A 16,369-nucleotide genomic window follows, 5' to 3' on the forward strand; every position below is an offset into this window, starting at 1 on the left:
TAATCCTGGCGGCTTGGGAGGCTGAGGCAGGAGAATCACAAGTTCAAAGCCAACCTCAGCAACTTAGTGAGAACCTAAGCAAGTTAGTGAGACCCTGTCTCAAAATAAAAAAATAAGAAGGACTGGGGATGTGGCTCAGTGGTTAGGTTCCCCTGGGTTCAATACCTGGAACCAAAAATAAATAAATAAATGAAAAAAAATAAGGCGACCTTAAAACATTTAGCAGTGTTAACATTAAATTTAGGACTCAAATCTTGTGATAAGAAAAGTATATTGAAATCAACTTTGATCATCTATTTTCTTCTGTTATATTTTCTCCCTGGGCCTATGTGAATTGGGATGATACTAGTTATTGTAAAACACTACAAATTTATTTTGTGTCTTCTTTATAAGTGTTCCAGGTAGGTTGTGGCCTCCTGAGTGTGTTGAGTCAGGGGCCTAGGCTCTTGCCATCATGTGTCTCAGCAAGCATTTTTCTTTAAAGGACCAGATGGTAAATATTTTAGGTTTGTGGGCACAAGAGTCTCATTGCAGCCACTCAGCTCTGCCCTGAGCAGGAAAGTAGCCATAGATAATAGGTAAATGAATGGATGGACCCGTTTTCCAGTAAAACATGACAGAAGTAGGCCCATGATGCTGTTTGCCAATTAGTTCCTGTCCTAGGTATTAAGAGTTCTTTGCATTCAGTTCTTTGGTAGACAAGAAAGCGAAGACAAGGCAGATCTACTTAAATACCTACATACCACTTTTATTCACATTCCACTGGAATGAGCTAGTTGCAAAATGTCAGGAACCCTGGGAGATCTAGCAGCTAGTAGCCTCTTCCCAGCAGCAGCCCCACGCTGTGAGAGGGTTCCCAGAATTCATAGTATTAACAGAGCTGTGGTTCCATGTTTTTAATCTTCTGTCTATACCACCAGTTCTGTGAGCACACAGGCCACATCCATCTGTTCATCGCCAAGTCCTCAGCACCTGCTGTGTGTTGGGCATGTGGTAAATCATTGCTGGATGAGTGGATGGATCCATGAATAGATGAAAATCTAGTCAGTGACTTAAATTGACCTTGTCATCTCCTGATGGAGTTGCCTTTTGAAAGGAATCCTGATTCCTGCTAAAATAACAACAACAAAAAACTAGTCTTGGTTGGTAGGAATGATTTGTTGTTTTTGTTGTTGGAGGGGGGTTACTGGGGATTGAACCCAGGGGTTCTTTATCACTGAGCTACATTCCCCAGCCCTTTTATTTTTTTAAGTTTGAGACAGGGTCTTGCTGAGTTTCCCGGACTGACTTGGATTTGCAATCCTCCTGCCTCGGCCTCCCAAATAACTGGGATCACTGGCACACACCATGCCCAGGTCAGAGATATCTTTTAAGAAGATGAAGGAAAACATTACTAAAACATACAGCTTAGGTTTTTTCTTTTTCCCATTGAAATAGAGAATCCTGTCCATCTTTGACAGGTTTTGAAACTTGATGCTTGTTTCTTAGAAACCATCTGCACTTAAGTCGGCTATCTCTTGCCAGTCAGTGCTCACTCATTCAGTGCTGCCCTCCTGGATTTCGGTAGTGCTGGGGATTGAACCCAGGGCCTTGCCACATGCCAGGCAAGCACTCCACCACTGAGCTACATCTCCAGCCCTGCCCTCCTGCATTTTATTTTATTTTTTAAAAATATTTTTTAGTTGTAGTTGGACACAATGCTTTTTTTTTACTTATTTTACGTGGTGCTGAGGATCAAACCTGGTGCCTCACGTGTGCTAGGTGGTGAATTAGCACTGAGCCACAACCCCAGCCCCCCTGCATTTTGAAGAGAGTAGAATGGTGGGGTGCTCAGGGGAAGGTTAGGGAGCTGGGCATGGTGGTGAGTTCTGGGTTTTCACTCTGCCCCAGGTTCGTGGCAGTGAAGTGATGCAGGAGACAGTTCTCAGTTACTTTATAAAACAGGTCTTTTGCTGTGATTGGCAGTGGTTTGTCCCTGCCAAAACTCATTTCCAGGGTAACAGTATTGAGAGGTGGTGGTCCTTTAAGAGGTAATTAGGTCAGGAGGGCTCCACCCTTGCGGAAGGATTAATGGAGCTCTGTAAAAGTGGATTAGTTATCACGAGAGTGGATTGTTACAAAGCCAGCTAGGCACCTTCCCTTTTTCTCTCTCTCACACACGCTGCTCTTCCTCATGTCCCCGATTGCCCCTTCCTCTTTCCCCACCCACGGAGCAGCGCCTGCCCCTACCAGAAGTTGAGCAGATGCTGCAGCATGCTCTTGGGCCTCCAGAAGGCTGACCTGTCAACCTCTTACCTTTATCAGCCTTACCTTTAAAATCACCCAGACTTTGAATATTTCATTATAGCAATGGAAAACAGAATTAAGACATCTTTGAACCTGTTTCTGGAATGAGTCAAAAGAGCTACTTTTTGAATAGGGTTTTTTTTGTTGTTGTTTGTTTTTTGTTTTTTTGGTAGTGCTGGGGATTGTACCCAGGTCCTCATGCACACTAGCCAAGCACCGGTTTGAGTTGTTTTTGTGCATTGGATCCTATTGAGGTTTGTAGAGAAAATGATATTGCAGTTCTTGAAGGCCTGTATGAAAACCTTCAAAGAAACAAAACAAACCCTCCCTGCTACTAGAGGCTCTAACACTTGCCATTGCCTAAACTCCCTAATAGAGAGGCACGCCCGTGATGGTGATCCTGCATACTTTGTTCCCTCAGTAGGCTCCATCTGTGAGCCATGAGCCAGTCGAGCAGGGAGCCAGGTTGCTCAAGGACTATTTTGGGAGACCACGTGTTTTTAAACCTCTGTTCTCATTGACGGGTCCAGGAAGTGCTTGCATCCTGGACAGGACTAAGAGCCTAGATCCTTTATTGGCCCCCAAAACAATGCCAGATACAGTTTTTCTTCTCTGTGACAACATGAGAGACAGGGAAGAGAAAAGCAAAATTTTTTTTTTACCTTATCAGGATAGTTTTCATATTCCATTTACACTACTGATTTGTATTTAAACATGGTGCTGTAGCAGTGATGTGTATGTGGGATGATAAACCAAAGAGATGAATTTGCAGCCAAGAAGTGGCTATTCTCAAAGGCTGGTATGTGGCTTTTGAGGCCACATTGTACTCTACCATCTCCCACACAAGCACAGCTGATCAGAATATACTGCTCTGGAATATACGCAAGAAGGGCCTCCGTGTGGCTAAAGAGCTGGCACAATGTCCGTAGAAGAGAACCACCTCCAATGCCTAAGTTGCTGAGGCTGCCTAGAACTTGCAACACTCCTGCCTCAGCCTCCTGAGTTGCTGGGATTACAGGTGTGTACCACTGTACCCAGTGCCCATTTGTTTTTTTTTTTATTTTTTTTCTCTTTCCACTGTTAGGATTTGTTTATATATTTTTTTACATTTTTTATTTGTTCCTTTTAGATATACATTACAGTAGAGTAAATTTTGGCATGTCATACATACAAGCAGTATAACTTCCCATTCTTGTGGTTGTACATGATGTGGAGTTACACTGGTGGTGTATTCATATGTGAACATAGGAAAGTTAGGTCCAATTCGTTCTACTGTCTTTCTTATTCCCGTCTTTCCTCCCTTCCCTTTATTCCCCTATGTCTAATCCACTGAACTTCTATTCTTCCCTCCTGACCCCCTTATTGTGTGTTAGCATTCGCATATCAGAGCGAACATTCAGCCTTTGGTTTTTTGGGTTTGGCTTAGTTCACTTAGCATGGTAGTATTCAGATCCATCTATTTACTGGCAAAAGTCATAAAGTCATTCTTTTTTATGACTGAGTAATATTCCATTGTGTATATATACCATGTTTTCTTTATTATTCATCTGTTGAAGGGCGCCTAGGTTGGTTCCATAGCATAGCTATTGTGATTTGAGCTGCTATAAACATTGATCACTGTAGTATGCTGTATCACTGTAGTATGCTGATCTTAAGTCTGTTGGATATGAGAGTAGGATAACTGGGTCAAATGGTGGTCCCATTCCAAGTTTTGTGAGGAATATCCTTACCACTTTCCAGAGTTGTTGCCACAATTTGCATTCCCACCAGCAGTGTATGAGTGTACCTTTTCCCATACACCCTTATCAAGTTTAATCATTACTTGCTTCACAGCAAAGGAAACAAAGTGTAAAGAGAGAGCCTACAGAATGGGAGAAAATTTTTGCGACCCGCGCTTCAGATAGAGTATTAATCTCCAGGATATATAAAGAACTCAAAAAACTTAACACCAAAAAAAAAAAAAAAAAAAAACCAATCCATTCAATAAATGGGCAGAGGAATTGAATAGGCACTTTATAGAAAAAGAAATACAGTCAGTCAACAAATATACAAAATATGTTCAACTTCTCTTTAGAGAAAAGCAAATTAAAAACCACACTGAGATTCCATCTCACTCCAGTCAGAATGGCAATTATCAAGAATACAAGTAATGAGGAATGTTGACCTGCATCTTCTTCATGTGCAGGAGGTCATGGTCGATGTAAAGAAGGAGAGCTGAATGTGGTGGCGCACACCCATAATGCCAGCAGCTCGGGAGGCTGAGGCAGGAGGGTCACAAGTTCCAGGGCAGCTTCAGGAACTTAGTGAGGCCCTAAGCAAGCTAGTGAGACCCTGTCTCAAAATAAAAAAAAATTAAAAGGGCTGGGGATGTGGTCAGTGCCATAAACAAACAAACAAGCAAGCGAGCGAGCCAGCCAGGGAAAAAGTTGCCTTGGGCATCCAGCTCAAGCGAGGAGTGAATGCCAGGAAGCAGGGCAACAACTGGAGCCTTGGGAGAAGCCCATGGGACTTAGAACCTGGTGGCTGGGCCAGTTAGCTTAAGGCAGAGTCTCCTGTGCCACAGAGCCCAAGGGTGTCACTGTAGTGACAACCCTGGCTTGGTAAATCTCTGGAGTTCTTAGGGGTGACTAACTAGATGTCCTGAGCTGGAGACCCTGGGAAGGAATGGGTTGGGCCTGGGAGAAGGAGGCAGTAGAGTCAGCACGTTGTGCTTCGGATGTTTGCCACATATTCATCATCAGATTGGATGGCTCTTCTTCCCCAAGAATACTTGTCACTTGGCCAGGAGTATATTTCATTCAGTGCCATTCTGTACACCAACTTTTCTATGTTTGTAATGAAAAACTTCCTGAAGATTTCGTAAAGTTCTTGGAGTTACATTTGAGTGTGTGACTCAGATGCAGTTTTGAATTATATTCTTGAGCAGGTTCTTTATGTTAGACTTATAAACCACCAGCAGAATTCAGCAGTAGGCTGTTGGTTTCCAGAATGATGATCTGTCTCTGTTTAAAAATATGGCCTAGAATGTTCACTAGAATTATATTTATACCATTACAGAGACTAGTAGAAATGAATTTTCTTTAGATCATAGCACTGTTAGATATTTATTACAAAAAGCACAGGTTTTTCACAATAATTAGGTTCACTGAATGCAGGCTTTGGTTTTGATATGTAAAAGAGCAATTTTATAGGGAGGACATTACTGATATTGAGAAGAAATTGTAGTTTGTAAACTTAATCTCAATTTCATGAAGTTCTTTTTTTAAAATAAACTAGAGTGAACAAATTGTTAGGAGAAAGTGGCCTCATATGTACAGCCAAGGTAGGCCTGGTTGCTTTCTGTTGGTAGCTTATAACCCTCAATGCAATAAGTAAAAGAAATATAAAAGTATTCCTTCTGTGTACTAACTGAAAATGTTCTGCCTCTGGAATGGGTCTCTTGAGGTTTTTTTTTTTTTTTAAACCTTTATTTTATTTATCTATTTATACGTGGTGCTGAGGATGGAACCCAGTGCCTCACACATGCCGGCAAGCAAGCGCTCTACCACTGAGCCCCAGCCCCAGCCCTCACTTGATTTTTAGTGTATGATTTTTATAAACATAGCTATTTCCTAGTGTACCTTATTGCTAGAAGATTTATCAGGTAAGATGGTTTCAGTGCAGGTAGACCTCGTGGTGTTTGGTGTTTTTGTGTGTTTTTTTTCCACCCTCTTCCCGCCCTCCCCTCTTTCTATGCTGGGAATCAGACCCAGGAATTCCATAGGAACAATGTATGGTTTAGGATAACAGATGATCCCAGGAATTTTTTGGGGGGGGGGATTGGGTACTGGTGATTTTTTAAATTTTTTGTTTTGCTTAGGGCCTCCCTAAGTTGCTGAGGCTAACCTTGAACTTGTGATTCTCCTGCCTCAGCCTCCTGAGTTGCTGGGATTATAGGTGTGCACCACTGGGCCTGACTTCTTTTCCAGCTTTTTATTGTAGAATATTTCAAATAAATGCAAAAGTTAGAAAACTGATACAATGCTTTCTTCATGTACCCAACATTTAGTTCAATAATCAACATTTTTCTAATTTCCAACCAACTCATAAACTTATGACATGGCTGGTTCATCTATGTATGAGAACAGTTCATGGCATCTTGAAAATGTATCCTGAATTCTGGCTAGGTATTCCAGGACCATCTTTAGGTTTGTTCCAGTTGTCATCTATGGAGTGAAGAAAGAGGTTGTGAGCATTGTGGGTCTAAGATTTCTCAAATCATGCTTTTGTGGAAGAAAAAGGTATTAACTATGTAAAAAATGCTAGCTATCTTTTCAACCCCAAGTTTATATTTAATATGTAAAGAAAGAACAAAATACCTTGAGGACTGTTCTTTTTTTTAAATAAGTTTTTTAAAAATTTTTTTCTGTATTTGTAGATGGACAGAATGCCTTTATTTATTTTTATGTGGTGCTAAGGATCGAACCCAATGCCTCACACATACTAGGCAAGTATACTGCCACTGAGTTACAGCCACAGCCCTATGAAAGACTATCCTTATCAAATAGTAATTAACCTTTAGAAAAAGGTTTGCTGTTGGCCTGGCGCTGTGTTAACATGTCTCTCATCCCAGTGACTTGGAGGCTGAGGCAGGAGGATTGCAAGTTCAAAGCCAGTTAGGGAAACCTCAAAAAAAGGCCTGGGAATGTAACTCAGTGGTAGAGTACCTCTGGGTTTAATGCCCAGTACTGTCAATAAAAGAAAAAGGTTTCCCTGGGCTGGGGATATAGCTCAGTTGGTAGAGTGCTTGCCTCGAAAGCTCAAGGTCCTGGGTTCGATCCCCAGCATCACCAAAAAAAAAAAAAAAAAAGTTTTCTCAAAGTTGAATATGCAAACAAGATAGCCCCAGGGAGTGTGTTTTTGTGTAGGTGCCCACACCACTGTTATTACTCATTGTTTTATTCCAATGCTTCTTTCTTTCAGTGGTGTCCAAATGGGTTGCTACAAGACTCTACCAGTAAGAAAATATTAAAAGTTTCTATCTGTATCTATTTTTGTTCTTTCTGGTTAAGAAATAAAATAAACCTAGTGATAATTAACATATAGACTTTTGTCCAAAAACCTTGGAAATTATTAATAAGACTATTTGAACTAATGGATTTACATCTATTATCATTAACAGTGAGCCTTACCCTCAGCATATATATTAGACCTTAAGGTGTCAGCTAAAACGGGGTGTGGTGGTGCACACCTGTAACCCCAGCAGCTCAGGAGACTGAGGCAGGAGGCTTGCGAGTTCAAAGCCAGCCTCAGCAACTTAGCGAGGTCCTAAGCAACTCAGTGAGACCCTGTCTCTAAATAAAATACAAAAAACAACAACACAAAAAAAGGGATGTGACTCAGTGGATAAGTGCTCCTGGTTCAATCCCCAGTACGAAAAAAAAAAAGTCAGTTAAAGACAGTATGAAAGTATCATAATGGAAAAACTAAAACTTAGCAAAAAGTCTAATTACTTCATCTTTTGCTGTGTATTTCTATTTACATTTTATAAAACTGTATTAGGGACTGCAGTTGTTGCTCAGTTGTAGAGTGCTTGCTCAGCATGTGTGAGGCACTGGGTTCTATCCTCAGCACCACATAAAAATAAATGAATAAATAAAACAACAGTATGAAAATACAATAACATTAAAAAATTTTTAAAAATCTGTATTAGAACATATATATGATTTTTAAGTAAAAGTCTGTATTGTTGGTATATATTAACAAATTTGTTTAATTGTGAGGTGTGTGATCTGGAAAGTTTGGAGGCTAGTACTTTATTAGCTTACTGATCTATTATAATTTTAATACTTACTAATATGGTTTATCATGTATTAACATAAATAAGACTTTAGTTATTATAGTGGTTCATCTGAGATTATGTTCTTTGTCCAACTAATTAAGTGCTTTTTGTTTCCTACTTTATTACTGTCTGCCAAGGCATTAGAATTAAAAACCTACCTGACTTTGGGAGGTGCCCCCTGGAGGCTGGGAAGGCTGGGATAAAGGCCATTTTCCCAGAGCCTGTGGCTTTAGCCCTGACTCTTATGATTCTAGTGATATATCTGTGAAGGTGACCTTGAAACAGGCAGTTGGGAGGTGTGGGTGGTATTGATGCTGGCACTTTCTTCCCTTAAATATTTTTTTGTTTTTAATGTTCTCCATAGTGTCTTTGAGTAGCATTTGTTTTGAATGTTGGCTATGTGCTCAAAACTTTCATTCCTTGTATGAATTCTGTATGTCTGCAAATTTCTTATCTTTCATAGGTGAAATTGGATTTGTACCTAATGCTTATTAGATTGTTTCTTCACTATTCTACATGGTTTGTGATGATGAGTTTTTATTATTGTTGTTTGTTTTTTGTACCAAGTTGCTTCATCACTGAATCACATCCCCAGCCCTTTTTATTTTTTATTTTGAGACAGGGTCTCTCTAAGTTGCTTAGGACCGTACTGAGTTTCTGAGGCTGGCCTCAAACTTGCAATCCTTCTGCCTCAGCCTCTCAAATCACTGGGATTACGGTTGTGCACACCTGGCTGACTGTGATGCTGTTTTTAACTGATGATTCTAGTGCTCAACTGTTCGTGGATTGAAAAGCCTAGTAAAGATGAACTCCTGCTTTTGTTTTAGTTTGAGGGACAAAAGAATAATAATCACCTTTTTGTGTGCTTCAGAGGTGGTTCTTAGTAGCAGTGGTCTCAATTTAGGATTTGCTTCTTCCCTGATAGACTCAAAGAAAGAATGAGCAGGGATCTGGATGATGGGCAGGCGCCCAGGCAGCACAGCCAAGCACAGCCACAGGGTGAAAACAAGCAGTGCAATGGTGTCAGCTCAGGCTCCCCGCACCCTGGAGGCAGAGGAATTCCCATTGCTTCCTTGGGCCAGAGGGCTGGCACTTTTCTCTGTCAGCTCAGCATCAAGCTGCGTAAGAGCATTGGCCTTGAACTCCTCGTTGGCACCATAAACTGAAAGTGAGCACAACAGTAGTTCTTCCAGACTTTATTATTTTGCAAAAGGTTAATTGTAGCTTTTAATCTCTCCAAGTATTAAAAGGGCTCCTTTATAGATTGTGGTTTGTATTTTCAGCCAAACGTGACATCAAAATCCAGTAGAGAATTGAAGAGAAACCCCTGACCTTTTACAAACACCATCACAGGACCAGTCTGTGGGCCAGACAGCTGCAGCCTGCTGACTGGGTCGTTGTCCCCAGTGGCAGGCACTGTCTCCATTTTAATCGTCCCAGCTTCAGAAAGAAATGAGTCTTGTCTGAGATGTGTTTAGTGTGGGTCGAGGGCATTTCATTTTTGTTTTGTTTTTTTCCAGTTGAGCTCTTGAAACAGAATGGGGTGCTAGCAGTCTGTCCTCTCTCTTCATGCCCATTCCCATGCTTCATACCAAACTAAAGGTGCAGAAACCTCACTTGGTAAGAATTTTAGAACAGGTGAGCAGTGGACAGTGGGCACTGTATGGGAAGCAGAACAAAGGCCGTGGAGTTGCTGTGCTGCCTTCAAGACTTGATAACTCATAAAAAATCTAGAAATTCCACATGTAGCTTAATCCTGGGAGTTATTCAAGTCCCAGGAAAAACTTGACTGGTTGATGGTATGAAAAGATGATTAGGTTTGACTGGAAATCGCCTTCTGCAAGGGCAGCCTGGTTCAGGTGACTAGGGGCACCCCGGGCAGAATTCAGGAGGGCTGGCAGAGAGTCGTACTTGGCCAGCCTCTTGTCCTGAGCCTCCGAAGACCAGTCTGCACTCTGCCTGTCTCATGTGGTTCAGGTGAAGTAGCCCCTGTGATTGTCTCAGGGTTTGCCTTTGTAATGTTCCAGGGAGAGCCTTGGGTAGGAGGCAGGACACCTGGGCTCTGTCCACAACTCCTCTCTCTCCAGGTAAGAAGGAGCTCATTTAAATGCTGTTCTCAAAAGCCTGAACACTTCACTCAAGACTCTGTTTCTTTTTTTTCTTGCTCTGCACAGTTTTGTGCAGTTTTACCTTGGTTTTTCTCTTTAAGAACAGAGACAAGTCTTGCAAGTAACTGCTGGCCTTGTTCCTTCGTATGTCTCCAGTTCCACAGCCACACTCCATGTGCGGGCTGCAGGGGCTGCGGGGGCACGCCAGCCTGCCCTGCCTACCTGTGATTGCCACGGATTCCTGTACTCTCCACACCCACTCTCCGAATCCAGCTTCATTCAGTAAACATTTGTTACTGTGGGGATTGATAGACTGATCCCCGTTCTGTGGAGTTGGTAACTCAGTTCAGTAAACCAGCCAGTTAACAGGTACAGTGACAGGAGCAGAGTGACAGAGAAGGGAGCATTACCCTGACCTGAGGGGTACCGAGGCACTAGCCATTCTGCGGGCCAGGCTGGGGCTGGAGGTTATGCGTGGAGCACAGGTAGGAGCCCGAGACTCAGAGTTAGGGAGACTTGGTTCAAGTCACAGATGTGACAGTCTCTGGACCTTGGGAGGCACATCCCTTCTCCTCTTACCACTTTGCTCACTTGTGAAGTTATAGGGAATTGGCAGAAGAAAATAATGCACCCGAGATACCTAGAGACATAGTATATGCTTAAAGGCCAGCTACTATTGTGAACATTAATATTAGCACTTTAAAAAGCATAGGCTTAAAATGTGTTCATATTTGGTGTGTAAATTATTCCTCAAAAAGCACTGTCAATGTGGAGAAAAATCATTGTGGCTTAGGCATAGGATAAGGTGGGGTGAGGAAAGCACGCTGGACCCTTTCACAGGGGAGAAAACTGGGGTCCAAGGGCCAAGCATCACCCAGAGCAACCTGTTGGCAAGTGGTGAAGGCAGGACTGGGACCCAAGCCCGTCCGACCTTCACCGCTGCCAAGGTGTGTGGTTGGTGTCAGCACCTGTGTTTCGACCAGTAGTCTTTTTGTGTAATCAAGAAAGAGCAGGATAGGATCTCACCTAGGCTAACAGATGATTAATCACGGTAGACGTGCAATTGAGATCTTGATTCGTGGATGGCTTTTTTTTTTGGTGACAGCTATGGAATTTAGTGTCTAATAGATCTTTATCACAAAAAAGAAACACTGTAGTTCAGGTTTAGGAAAGAGGAACCACAGCAGCTGGGGGTCTGAGAAGATAGGGTAGGAAAAAGGAGGGCCAGTCAGACCCCTCCTAGAAGAAGGGCATTTGGAGCCCCCAGGGACTCTCCCAAGGGCAGGATTCTCCTAGGCCCCCCTTTGGCTTCTTACCTCTGTTACTCTAGTGCTCCAGGTAGGGCTTTGTGCTTTGAACTGTGTAGGCAGGGCCCCAAACACTTCTCTCCTTCACATTCCTCTGAGTCAGGTTGTTCTAGAATTCCTGGAATTGGGTGAGGGGTAGAAGGTGACCTGTATCTGTCAGAGTTGTCAGCAAAGAAAGGTAACAGCTTACTCATCTCGGAGTGCCCTGTGAGAGGACACATGCTGGCAGGGCCAGCTCTCCAGGCTGTTGGGTGGGGTGCCCAGCCTTGTGGCTAAAAGCCAGATCCCTGAAGCACTGTGGAAAAGGTTGCCCTTATTAACCAGATACTTGGGTTTTTTTTTTTTTTTTTTTTTTTTTTTTAATACTAGGATTTTCTTAAGTTTAGTAATTGACCTGAAGCTTCTTAGACAGGGCAGAATAATGGCTCATCACCTGAGTGTGTCTGTCCTGGTGCCGCTTACATCCCAATGCATGCACCTGTGTGTCTTGCCTTCCAAATCTGAAAATCAAAGGAGTAAGCTGAAAACTTGACCTCGGTTTGTCCATAAATTGAGTATCTTTTCATGTTACTAAAGAACTGAGAGTTTAAAAGCTTAAGTTTTTTTTTAACCTAGATTTTTAAAAAAATTCTTCTTCCTGTGTTTTTAATATAGCAAGTAGTTTTCTGTTTACATTTTTAAAAGGGTTTTGAATCTCTACAACAGAACATTTCATCTGGAAATGAGATTATATTCTGTAATTTAATTATGCAAAACACCTAGTAAAACACAGCATGAAACTGACATTACTGAGTTAGATGCTTCTTGTAAGACCACGTGTGTTGGAAGCATTAGAAAGAAGCTGGAGGTTTTCTCCTGTTCTGGTTGTTCCAGTTGTCAGAGGACCCTGTGTTGTCTCACACAGAAGCCTCCTGGCACATGTGGCCACGGTGCCCTTTAAGAGTAGGTAGCTGGAACCGAGGTGCGCTCAAGGTGAAGGAATGTACATTGGATTTTGAAGGCTTAGTGTAAAACAAAGAATGTAAAATATCATCCATTTTTGATACTGATTACATAGTGAAATAATATTTTGGATATATTGGGTTGAATAAAATACATAGTTAAAATAACTTTGACCTGCTTATTTTTTCATTTTTAATGAGACTACCAGGCAATTTATAATTATACATTTTCATGCCTCATGTTAATGACTCACATTATATTCTCATTGACTTGTACCTCCCTGGGCAATTCTGCATTTTCTGACTTAGCTAGGAAAGACAAAATGAAAACAATTGGAGAGAAACAACCTTTTATTCCTAAGTTGTTCTTGTTCATAAATCAGGTGATTAACCTGTCCAATCTCAGGAGTTTCCCAAGGCCGAAATCTCCACAGCTTACATTACTCTGAATCGGTCTTTATTTGAGAATAACATCATAGTATAATGACTTTCTTTTTCTTCTTCAACCTTTCTAGTCTGGTGAATGGAGCTAGAATGCTAGGAATTTTGCCCCACATCCCAATACTTTGTTCATTCTATTGGCTCTTTTCCTTGTCTCTGTGATATTATATTGCTGGAAATTAATGAAAGATATTTTATCTGGAGATACTGTTGCAGTAATGCTTGTCCTATATCAAATTATGATGATCGTAATTCAAAATAGTCATTAAATAAATGCTGAGCACCTCAGCAAAAGTGTTATGGTGGAACACAGAGCTATCACACGCACTTTGTACCTCAGGTAGCCTCTACTGTAGCCAGGACATGCACACTCAGCACAAAGTGACTGAAGAACAATCCCAGGAGAGGGACTCTGTGGCCAAATGGCTAGCAAGTTGCTGTTTAGTGCAGTCGTCATTCTCTGACCCCAAGAGGTTCTCAGGCATCAGCCCCTCCTTCCTTTGCTCCATGGATTCTTCTCGGGTTTAATAGCTCTGCAAATAGATACGGTCTGGCCTTGAGTAGGGACCTGGAACAGCCCAGAAAAATCACATCTGCTTCAAGCTCTTTATTACGTTACCTTTACAACTTTAGCCCTGGAAAACCTGTTTTATGTAAGACAGTATTTTCTGCAATCAAATTGGATAAAAAGAAAACAAGGTTCTGTGAAGAGGTGTTTAGTAAAAATGTTTGTGTTTAAAAAGATGAATAATACATTTGGAGAAAATTCCACCCAATAACAGAATGAATATTTTTCAAGTGTGTACAGACCTGTTATCAAGATAGACCATCTCTGGGCCATAAAATAAACCTTAACAAAATTATAAAAATTGAAAGTATACAGAGAATGTTCTCTCATCATATGGTAATTAAACTAGAAATCAGTAACTGAAAGGTAACTGGAAATTTCTCAAATATTTGGAAATTAAACAACTTATTTCTAAATAGCTTGTGGGTCCAAAGATAAAGTCTGAAGGAAATTAGAAAATATTTTCAATTGAATGAAATTTCAGCTAACACATTGCTTAGGAGGAGATTAATAACATTAAAAGTTTATATTAGAAAGGAAGAAGCATTTAACAGAAGCACAAATTTATGGTTTAAAACCTTTCTACAAAGAAAATCCGAGGCCAAGATGACTTTATTGGCATATTCTACCAAACCCTTAAGAAAGAAGTAATATTAATTCTACACAAACTCTTTCAGAAAACAGAGAAGAGGGAACACTTCCTAGTTCATTTAATGAGGCTTACTTACTACTGTGGGTCCTAAGATGGACATCACCACAGACAGACATTGAAAGGATTAGAGGGAAATACTGTCAGCAACACAGACTATCAGAGGAATACATAGCCTGAACAGCCCAGTAGGAATGAAATAAATTGGATTAAAACCCTTCTACAAAGAAAACTCAGACCCTTCTACAAAGAACTCAGGCTTCATTGGCAAATTCTAACAAATCTTTAAAGAAGAAATAATATTTTAATTCTTCACACACTCTTCCAGAAAATACCAAAAGAGATTGCATGAAAACAATAAGACCATTTGCCTTTGTGAACTTAGAGCACAAATGAACAAAATAGCAGCAAATCAGATTTAGCCGTGTATAAAAAAGATAAGGGGCTGGGGGTTTGCTCAGTGGTGGGGCACTTGTCTAGCATGGGCAAGGCCCTGGGTAAAGCCTCAGTACTGTTTAAAAAATCATCATCATAATCATCATAATGTACTGCTAAACTGACTTCTCAGAAAAAAGAAAAAGAATAAAATAAAAAGCCTTGGGACTGGGGATATAGCTCAGTTGGTAGAGTGCTTGCCTTGCATGTACAAGGCCCTAAATCCAAGCCCCAGCACCACACACACACACACACAAAGCCTTAAGTTTGTACTGTTCCCTGGTTTTTATCATGTAAAAATTTCCACCATGGTCAGGTACAAGCTACCAACATGAAGTCACTGAGCGTAAAGTTGGGAAGTGTATAGAGTCAGCTCTCATGAACTGGTATAATTTACCTTCCTCATGCCATGATGAATGCATCATTAGTCTTGAAAATGTAAGACTGAGACAGCATTTAAAAGCCTGTGGATAGGGCTGGGATGTAGCTCAGTAGTAGAGTGCTTGCCTAGCCTGCACGAGGCCCTGGGTTCCATCCCCAGCAACACACAAAAAATGTCAATGAGTATAATTCAGCGTAACAACAGACTAAAGAAAAAGGAAAAAACACTATGAACGTAAGAATGTTGTACACTTAGCAGGATATACCACCCAAACTGATGCTGATGGTACAGTCCACTCCAGGTGCTGCTGATGTGCATTGCTTGTCTTCTTTTTTTGCTTCATTGCTCTAATCGCTGCTGTTTCTTTTCATACACCTAATTACACTCTCTTTCCATGGCCACTGCTTGCTTATTCAGTACTTATGAATAGATGCTGCTACTGGCCTTTGCTCACTGGCAGGAGGGAGAAATCTTCCCAGCTCATCCAAAAGAGAGAAAAAAAATCCTTTGAGGTGTATAAATCTATGTATTGATTCCTAAGTTTCAACCCCCCCACACACACCATGATAGAGAGGTATGTTTGTCCATTTTTATTTCCACTCACACTCATGGTGGTTTTTTTTTTTTTTTTTTTTTTTTTTTTTTTGGTGCTGGGGATCGAACCCAGGGCCTTGTGCTTACAAGGCAAGCACTCTACCGACTGAGCTATCTCCCCAGCCCTCATGGTATTCTTTTTATGATAACTTTTTTATAGTTGTTCTAGTGGATTATAGGATGGTAGAATAAAGACCCAGTTTTCTGGGACACCCTTGGGTCAAGAATCCTGGCCTTTTTTTTTTTCTGTAGTTGTAGATGGACAGAATGCCTTTATTTTATTTTATTTTTAATGTGGTGCTAAGGATCGAACCCATTGCCTCACACATGCTAGACAAGTGCACTGCCACTGAGCTACAGCCCCTAGCCTTTTTAAATTTACAACTAGGAATTGAACCCAGGGCTTCGTGCGTGTTAGGCAAGCACTGTACCAGTGAACTGCATCCATAGCCCTTCTTAAAAAATCTTTGTATCAACTCCTGATGTATTACTTGGCGCATTGTTTCAGCAGATGCTTTGGTAGATGAACAAATAAAATAATTTTGAGGATTCCTCAGTCTCACAGGCTTTCAGGTTAGCACTTTGGTGTGAGATTCAAATGCTTCCCATGGAAATGTCTATTTTTTCAAAGAATGACAGACCCAAATGTGTGTGTGTTTATTTATTTAAAAAAATTTTTTTTCATACATGTATATAGGGTAATAATGTCTGTCTCACTTTGCCATCCTTCCCATCCCCACCACCCTACCCCTCCTCTCACTCCCCTTTGCATAATCCAAAATTCCTTCTTTCTCTTCATTCCTCCCCCCACCCCCCCACCCCCACCCCGTCCCCCAT

The 16,369-nt window shown here is 41.2% G+C and overlaps 1 protein-coding gene and 1 non-coding gene across 3 annotated transcripts in view; both read left to right on the plus strand.

The window, feature by feature from the left end:
• Positions 1-16,369, plus strand: part of Tex2 (testis expressed 2) — a 105,441-nt gene that overhangs the window by 43,360 nt on the left and 45,712 nt on the right. The window lies entirely within an intron of this gene.
• On the plus strand, positions 7,046-7,118 carry Trnas-cga (transfer RNA serine (anticodon CGA)). The gene has a single exon. It is a non-coding gene; the product is annotated as a tRNA-Ser (tRNA).

The sequence above is a fragment of the Sciurus carolinensis genome, chromosome 3, assembly GCF_902686445.1.
Source record: "Sciurus carolinensis chromosome 3, mSciCar1.2, whole genome shotgun sequence".
NCBI classification, from domain to species: Eukaryota; Metazoa; Chordata; class Mammalia; order Rodentia; family Sciuridae; genus Sciurus; species Sciurus carolinensis.